The sequence below is a fragment of the Sminthopsis crassicaudata genome, chromosome 3 (genome assembly GCF_048593235.1).
Source record: "Sminthopsis crassicaudata isolate SCR6 chromosome 3, ASM4859323v1, whole genome shotgun sequence".
Lineage (NCBI taxonomy): Eukaryota > Metazoa > Chordata > Mammalia > Dasyuromorphia > Dasyuridae > Sminthopsis > Sminthopsis crassicaudata.
The window spans coordinates 601,091,092-601,100,101 of NC_133619.1; the positions used below are offsets into that span (position 1 = coordinate 601,091,092).

General features: G+C 38.1%; 1 pseudogene; it reads left to right on the forward strand.

Annotated features, from left to right (window-relative positions):
* The first annotated feature begins 8,083 nt into the window (after positions 1 to 8,083).
* Positions 8,084 to 8,762, forward strand: LOC141559973 (serine/threonine-protein phosphatase 2A catalytic subunit beta isoform pseudogene; annotated as a pseudogene).
* The last annotated feature ends 248 nt before the right edge of the window (positions 8,763 to 9,010 follow it).

Consider the following 9,010-nt stretch of genomic DNA (forward strand, 5'->3'; position numbering starts at 1 on the left):
GACTGTGTCAGTCAATCAACAAGCATTTACTAAACATTTATTAAGTGTCAGGCACCATGGTAAGTGTTAGTGATACAAAGAAAGGCAAGTAATAGTCCCTATTCTAAAGGATCTCACAGTCCAATGGAGTAGACAACTTGTAAATAATGAGAAAAAAGTATGACATATACAGATGAGATGAAAAACATCTGAAAGGGGGAAAATATTAGTACCCAAGCAAATCACAAAAGATCTTTTGCAGAAAAAAAGATTTGAGGCATCTTGAAAATATTTTGAAATAACTAAGAAATGAAGAAGGAAGAGAGTAAGAATGAATGGGAAGGAGGAACCATAGGGATATTACAAGAGTCTAGGTGAGGGGGCAGCTAGGTGGTGCAGTGGATAGAGCACCAGCCCTGAATTCAGGAAGACCCAAGTTCAAATCTGGTCTCAGACACTTAACACTTCCTAGCTGTGTGACCCTGGACAAGTCACTTAACCCCAGCTTCAGGGGAGAAAAAAAAGAGTCCAAGTGAGAAATGATTAAAGTTTACACAAGACAGAAAGTGGGTCAGAAGAAAGAAGAGGTTATATAAGAGGGATGCTATCAAGATAGAAATGATAATGATTTGGATATTTAAGTTAAATGAGAGTAAGAAGTCAAGTGAAACTTAATTAATAGACCTGGGTAACTGGGAGAATACTGATGATCTCAAAATTAATAGGAAAGTTAGGAAGGAGCAAAGATTGGATAGAAAAACATTAAGTTCTGTTTTGGACCTGTTTGTTTTGAAATGCCTTCAGAACATCCAGTGTGAGATGTCCAAAACACAGTTGCCGATATATAATTGCAGCTCAGGAGAAAGAGATAAGGCTAGTTTATATCTGCACAGAAATGATAATTGAATTAATGCAAGCTAATAAGATGACCAAGTGTGAAAAAGTTTCCTTTTTATAAAGGAAAAAGAAAATGGGGAGCTTGGAAGGACATAGATAAGTAGTGGGCATGACAAGCATAAAGAACCAATAAAGAAGACTGAGAAACATTGATCAGACAGAAAGGAGAAGGATCAAGGAAGGACAGTGACAAAGAACCTAAAGATGAGAGAGTATCCAGGAGGGAAAAGTATTAAGTGCAGTAGAGATCAAGAAGGTTAAAAATTGAAAAAAGGCAATTAGATTTGGTAGTTAGGAGATCACAAGTCATTTTAAGTGACAGTCAATAAACATTAATAAAGCTCTTCCTGTAAAAGATGAAATTTGTGTAAGAGCTTGAAGGAAGCAAAGCAGTATAAATGAGGAGAGGGAGCATTCCAGGCATGGATAACTATTACTGAAAATGCCTAGAGTCAATACATGAAATATCATACGCAAGGAACATTGTATTAAGCACTGGGAATCCAAAGAAAAGAAAAAGACAATCCCTCGAGGAACTCATAGTCTAATGGCAGAGACAGAATATAAACAACTATATACAAACACATAGTTGGTAAATAATCAACAGAAGGAAGGCATTTGAATTTTGGGAGTTTATATATTATTTATTTATTTTAACAAGGTTGTTGTTTGATTTTTGAATTCCAAATTTTCTCTCTCCGGTCTCTTTCCCACCCCTTGAGAAAGCAAGAAGTATAATATTAATTATATATGTGAAATAATGTAAAACATATTTCCTTATTAGTCGTGTTGCAAAAAAAAGGAGGAAAGAAAAAAATGAGAAAATTATATTTCCACTTTTCACTCACAGTTCATCTGTTCTTCTCAAGGTAGAGATAGTATTTTTTTTTATCTTTGTCTTGGATGATAATGTTGACCTGAATAGCTAAGTCTTTCACAGTTAGATCCTCCTTGCAATATTGCTACTAATGTGTACAATGTTCTTCTGGTTCTGCTCAATTCCCTCTGAATCAATTTAGATAGATCTTCCCATATTTTTTCTGAAACTACTTCCCTCATGATTTCTTATAATACAATAATATTCCCTCATTGTCATATGTTACAACTTCTTCAGCCATTCCCCAAATGATGGATTTCCCCTCGATTTCCAATTCTTTTCCACCACAAAAAGGCCTGCTATAAATATTTTTGTGCACATATATCATTTTCTTTTTTTCTTTGATCTCTTCGAGGTACAGATCTGGTACTTTTATTACTGAGTCAAAAAGTAACATAGTTTGGGCATAGTTCCAAACTGTTCTGCAGAATGGTTGACTAGCTTACAAATTTACCAACAGTGCCTATTTTTTCCACATCCCCTCCAATATTTGTTGTTTTCATTTTCTGTCATTTTAATCATATTAGTTGACACCTTGAAGTTGTTTTAATTTGTATTTATCTAATCATTAGTAATTTAGTACATTTTTTCATATGACCATAGATAGCTTTGATTTTTCTTCTGAAGATGCCTATTGATATCTTTTGACTATTTATTAATTGGGGGAATGGCTTATATATTTATAAATTTGACTCAGTTCTCTACTTAACTAAGAACTGAGCCCTTTATAAGATAAATTTGCTGTCATTTTCCCAGTTTCCTACTTTCCTTCTAATTTTGGCTGCATTAGTTTTGTTTGTACAAAACCTTTTTTTAATTTCACACAATCAAAATTATTCATTGTACTTTCCATGGTCCTCTTTATCTCTTATTGATTAATTAAACTGAAAGACAATAGAATTGAGGAAGATCAAAAAACTCTTCTGTAGAAGGTAAACTTTGTGTAAAAACTTGAAGGAAATCAAGATAAGGAGGGAGAACATTCCAGAGATGAACAACTAGAGTCAATAGATGAAGTGTCATATACAAGGAAGAGCAAGGAGACCAGTGTCATTTAATTACTGTGTATGTGGGAATAAGAGGTTTAATTATGAAGGGCTTTGAATTCCAAAAAAAGGGGGGGTTATTCTTGTTTCTAGAAAAGAAGTCATTGGAGTTTATTAAATCAAAGGCCAGGGTACAGCAAAACAATAATGGCTTTTACTTAGGAGATCACTTTGACAGGTCAATCAAAGATGGATTGAAGTGAGAGGGGATAGAATCAGGCAAACCCACAAACAAGTTATTGCAATAATCCAGGCAAGAGGTGATGGAACTGCACTAGAATGGTGATTGTGTCAGGGGAGAGAGGGGGGGCATATATAAAACATGTTATGAGGTAAAATATACAGGGTTTGACAACTGAACATGGAGGTTGAGAGAGAGTGAAGACTAGTGTTAGGCAGCACCTAGATTGTGAGCCCAAATGATTGGGAGAATGGTGATACTCTTGAGAATAATAGACAAAGGGGAAGTTTGGGGGAGAGAGAGCAATAGGAAGATAATGAGTTGAGTTTGAGACCTGTAAAATTTAAGATATTTATGATACAAGTTTGAGATGTCCAATGGGCAGTTAGAGATGTGAGACTGGAAGTCCGCAGATGATCTCTCTAGTTACAGAGACTGTCAAGTAGACAAACAAGCATGGCTGTTTTTCAGAGATGATAGAGAAGGAATTTGAATTCAGAAAGAGCTTAAGCTACAGGAGAAGCCTTCCTTCCTTCACTCTGAGAATCTGGAAGTTATCATGCATACAAAGGTGAAGGTGGTGTGGACCCAGAGAACTGGGGTAGCAACAGAGGGGCAAAGCAGGGCTGCTTTCACCTGAGTTTAAGGAACTGAGCACAGTCCAGAAAAGAGTACCTCTACAAGAACTCTACCTATAATATCTCAGGTGTTTCTCACAAGCACCCTAGGAGACAGATGCTTCCCAGTGGGATCAGCAACAGGCCGAGGATACATCCCACTGGGCAAAGGCCCTTACTTAGAAGGAAGTCTGCAAGGGAAGAAGGCCAGGGGAAGGGGATGGAAGGGGCTTGAGGACAGGCTCCACAAGGTCTCCCTTTCCCCAGAACTGAGCACGAGGCACATGTGTGTGCTCACACACATATATACACATGCACACACTGAACAAGACTGAGAAAGCAATAGGCTTCCATGTGCCACGGCATCTGCTCATGACTTAGACCATGGCACTGAACCATGAGCCCACTGGGAGTCTTCGCTATTAGAATGTATTAATCCTCTACTTTGAAAAGAAAAGACACAAGCTCACCCCATCTCATCCAAGGTCAAATATAGAGAACATTTTCTCTTTTAGTTTCCCTTGCTCCAGACAGTTCTGAAACTCATACTGAATGAGGGAAGGAGGGAAGGGAAGGTGAGTTACCTTTGGGGCTCTGCTAAACTCAATGGAATCTTGCTAAGAAAGGAGGGAAGGAGAGAGTGAGAGAGGAGAGAGAGAGGGAAAGAGGGAGGAAGGAAGGGGAAGAAGAAGAGGAAAAGAGGGAGGAGGACAGAGAGATGGGGGAGAGAGGGAGGAAAAGAGAAAGATATAAGAAAGAGAGAGACAGGGAGACAAAGAGAAGGGGAGAGAAAGACAGAGAGAGAAATAGAAAGAGACAGACAGAAATAGAGACACATAGAGACAGAGAAAGAAAGAGACAGATAAAGAGACACACACACACACGCAGAGAAGAGAATTTCTTTCCTCCCCCTCTCTTCCTTTCTCTATCACCTCACTTGCTTGCCTCAATGTTATAGTCTCTGAACACAGAGCAAATTAAAAGTGATACAGTGCTGAAAGCCTTCCCCTGCTGCCTCTTTCTTCTCTTACTCTCCCCTCCTGGACTAGGAAAGAATCAATTGAATGTGTAAGAGCCAGAATACATCCCCATAATAATGGGAATGGGAAGGAGAAAAGGAATAAAGGAAAGTCTTCTAAGTGGCCTTAGATCATAGACTGCCAAAAAGACAAGACCTTAGAATACAGAGGGGACCTCAGTGGTCTCTAGGACAGGACTTTTTAAACTTAAAACTCATAATCCTTTTTCACCTGAGAAATTTTTACACAACCTTGGGAATATAATTATATAAAATGGGTATACAAATCAAACGTTTTCTGATCATAAATCAAAATTTCATAACCCCTACATTGAAAACCCATGTGGGATCATGAGCCATGGTTTAAGAAGCTTTGCTCTAGCCCAACCTTCTCATTTTATAGACAAGGAAACTGAGGCCCAGGGAAGCTAAATAACTTTTACCCAAGATTACTCAGTTTGACGTCAGAGGCAGGATTTTGAACTAAGGACATCATCTGAGATTCCAAAATAAATATTCTTTATTCTATACCACTTCCTATTGGAATGTTCAATATATAATTGACCTTAGAACATAGAACATTATAACTGGAAAGGACTTCATTTTACAGATTGGAAAACTGAGGCACATCCCCACTGTTTTGTTAATCTTCAATCTCTTCCCTTTGATTGAATGATTACTAATTGCTTACAAAAGCATACAGGTATCCCTCATTCTTAAAAAAATTTTCACTTGATCTAACCTTTTTATATATCTCTTCTTTTTATAGCTCTACTCCTTGAGAACAGATCCTTGTGCTTCTTTTCTTCTCACTCTTAATTCTCTGCTACCTGACTCCTAACCTCATCATTCAGCTTAAACTTCCCTCCCCAACACTACCAATGAGTCAATTCATCAACCTCCTTCTTGACCTCTCTTTAAGCTTTTGAACATAGTCAATCACCCTCTCCTCCTCAATAGTCTATTATCTCTCTAGGTTTTAAGACATTGATCTCTCCTAGTTTCCCTCCTGCCTAGCTCACTGTTCTTTGATGAATCTTCATCAATGTCATGTACACTATGGTTGAGTGTCCCCCAAGGCTCTGTCCTGGATTCTCTTCTTTCTCTCTACTCTTTCACTTCATGATCTCATCAGCATCTGTGGATTCAATTATTATCTTTAAGCAGATCATTCTCAAATGTATTTATCCAGCCCTAAAATTCCTCCTGATCTCCCATTTCCAAATGTCTATCGGAATATCAAACTGGATGTCCCACAAACATCTTCAGTTCAGTACATCCAAAATTAGACTCTCGTTCTCAAGTCTCCTCTCTTCCAAACTTCCCCCTTAATATGGAGGGGACCACCATCCTCCCAGAATGATTTCCCAATCTAGGCAAATTTTTAACTGCTCTCTCTTATCTCCCTAGCCAATATGTTGCCAAATCTTATTAATTCTAGAGCAGCTAGATGGAACAATGGATCTAGGAACTCTGGACCTGGGGTCAGGAAGATTCAACTCCCTGAGTTCAAATCTGGCTTAATTTACTTATTAGATGTATGACCCCAGGCAAATCACTTCATTATTTACTTCAGTTTCCTCATCTGTAAAATGATCTAGAAAAAGAAATGACAAATTATTCTGATACCTTTGCCAAGAAAACCTCAAATGGGGTCACAGAGGCAGACATGATTGATTCTATCTTCATCATGTCTCTTGTGTGCATCCCTTTCTCTCCTCTAACACCTAACATCATACAGAATCCCATCTCACATCTGGCCTTTTTCAATAGCATACTGGTTAATCTCCCTGCCATAAGTCTCTCTTCATTTCAGTCCAGCTTCTCCTCAGGTTAACAACCGGATTTTTCTAAAGCACAAGTCCTATTCCATAAACTCAAGAAGTTCCTTATTAGCTCTAGGATGGAATATAAAATTCTGCTTGGCTTTTAAAGTTTGGTTCCTTCCTATTTTTCCATTCATCAATACTTTCCTTCCCTCCATGTGTTACACAATTTAATGACACTGGCTTCCATGCCCTTCTTGTTATGATTTCAGGATCTGTTGCAACACCCTACCCCTCCAACCCTTAGTGGACTGGAGCAAAGGCTCTGGTTGTATGCCCTGGGGTTCCTGTTCTCCCTTCTGTTATAAGCTCCCTTTATGTTCTCAGATATATGGGGAGGTATCAAGACACAAAAGAATCCCAGAGTGGATTATCATTCCATGCACAGTGCTCTCTTGTCACTTCTTTCTCCTGCCCTGCTCCATAGGGCTTCCTGTTGGCCCTGCCTCTTTCAGGAAGCTTTCTTGCCTGGCAGATTCCAGGCTTTGATCTTCAGTCTGTGGTATCCCCTTGTTCTGTTGTTTCCCAGACGCCGAGGTTATATTCAGACCATGCTTGCTGCATGCGGGCTTGCTGACTCTGACATGATACGCTGAGACTCACACCTGTTGGAATTTAGATTTTGAAAAAGAAATCCCAGGAGGTACAGGGGACCTCAGCAGCCATCTATCCCTACTTATAGACAAAAAAAGAGAACTCCCACTGCAGAACAAAGGAAATAAAAGTGACTGATTCTTTACCTAAAGACCCTCATTTAGGAGTAACCCATCACAACTCAAGGCAGCCTATTTCACTTTTGGATATGAACTTGTTAAGCAAGTTCCCCCATATTTCAAGCCCAAATTACTTTCCTTTCAACTCCCACCCTTTGTTCTTGGTTCTTTCCTCAGGGACCAAGCAGAACAAGCCAAAGCCCTCTTCCCCTGACAGTCCTTCAAAGATAACTCCTTCAAATGAGAACATTTGGAAAAAATAAATCCTCAAAGATAATGTCCTTTTTCTTTAAGGGATCCCAAAGAGATCACCCCTTCCTGAAAGGAACCTCAGAAAGCTTCTAATCCAAACCTCTAATTTTACAAATGAGGAAATTGAGGATATACTCCAATATACCCTTTATTTTCCCTTCTCTTGCTCAAAGGAACTTTAGAAATCTTCTAGTCCAAAGCCTTAATTTTATAAATTTATAAATTGTATAATTTATAAATTATTTGTAAATAATTTATAAATTTTATAGACAAAATAAAATTTTATACATTTTATAACTAAGGATATATACTTTACCATACTCTTTATTTTACCTAATCCTGACTCTATAGACTTTCTCTACCAAACCAAGAGAGCAACCAACAGGCCTAAACCCATCGGTGAGTGAACCGAGTGCTATGGTTCAACATAAAAGATATCTTATCATTTTTATTTTTTTCTGTCACTAGACTTTGATGACTGAAAGAGTGAGAGTAATGACTCTGTGCAAATCTGCCTCACTTACATCCATTCCACTCAGAAAATCAAGATATTATTCTATGTCATTACTCTTCTTCAAGTATACATGCTCTAAAAGAAGACTAAAGAAATCTTTATCAAATAATCCAAAATATAAGAGGTTCTTGTCCCCTCACTGTGATGATGTACTTTCCAATTCCATAATTTGATTGGAATTTTTAGAATTAGTGAAAAGTCACCAGATACAGACTATCTTTTTATGGGTAACTATGTGGACAGAGGCTATTACTCAGTGGAGATTGTAACTCTTCTTATATCATTAAAGGTGTGATATCCAGAGCAAATCATAATATTGAAGGGAAACCTCAAGAGTCAATAAATTACATAATTGTATGACTTTTTATGATGAATGCCTGAAAAAAGTATGGCAATGTCAATGTTTAGAAATACTTCACTTCTTTTTTTGATCACCTCCCACACACAGCTTTAGTAGATAGACAGATATTTTGCCTCCATGGTGGCCTTTCTCCATCTGTCAATACACTAGATCCCATCCTAGCCCTGGATCATTTGCAAAAAGTTCCACATGAGGGCCCAGTTGTGACCTGTTATGGTCAAATCCTGATGATCATGGTGGATGGAGCATTTCTCCATGAGGGACTGGTTACACATTTGGAAAGGAATGTTTCTGAAACATTTAAGCATAGCAATGGCCTCACACTGGTTTCCTGTGCTCACCAACTTGTGATGGAAGGGACCACCAGTGTCATAATTAGAACATGGCTACCATTTTCAGTTCACCCAATTACTGCTATTATTATGGGAACCAGGCTGCTATCATGGAACTAGATTACACTTTAAAATATTATTTCTTGTAGTTTGACTTCACACTTTATTGTGGAGAGCCTCGTATAATTATGGCACATCCCAGACTACTTCCTATAAGAGAAAACCTACACAAAATACCTGGAAGTATACTTGGCAACTTTTTTACAAAGTGATGAGAATATAAATGTTTGTGTAACAAACTAGGATCTGTATCTGCATTTGTGCTCCATCATCGACCAAACAGTGTTGACCAAATTCAAAACTGAGCAAATCAACTGAGGCTAAAACTCATCCCCAT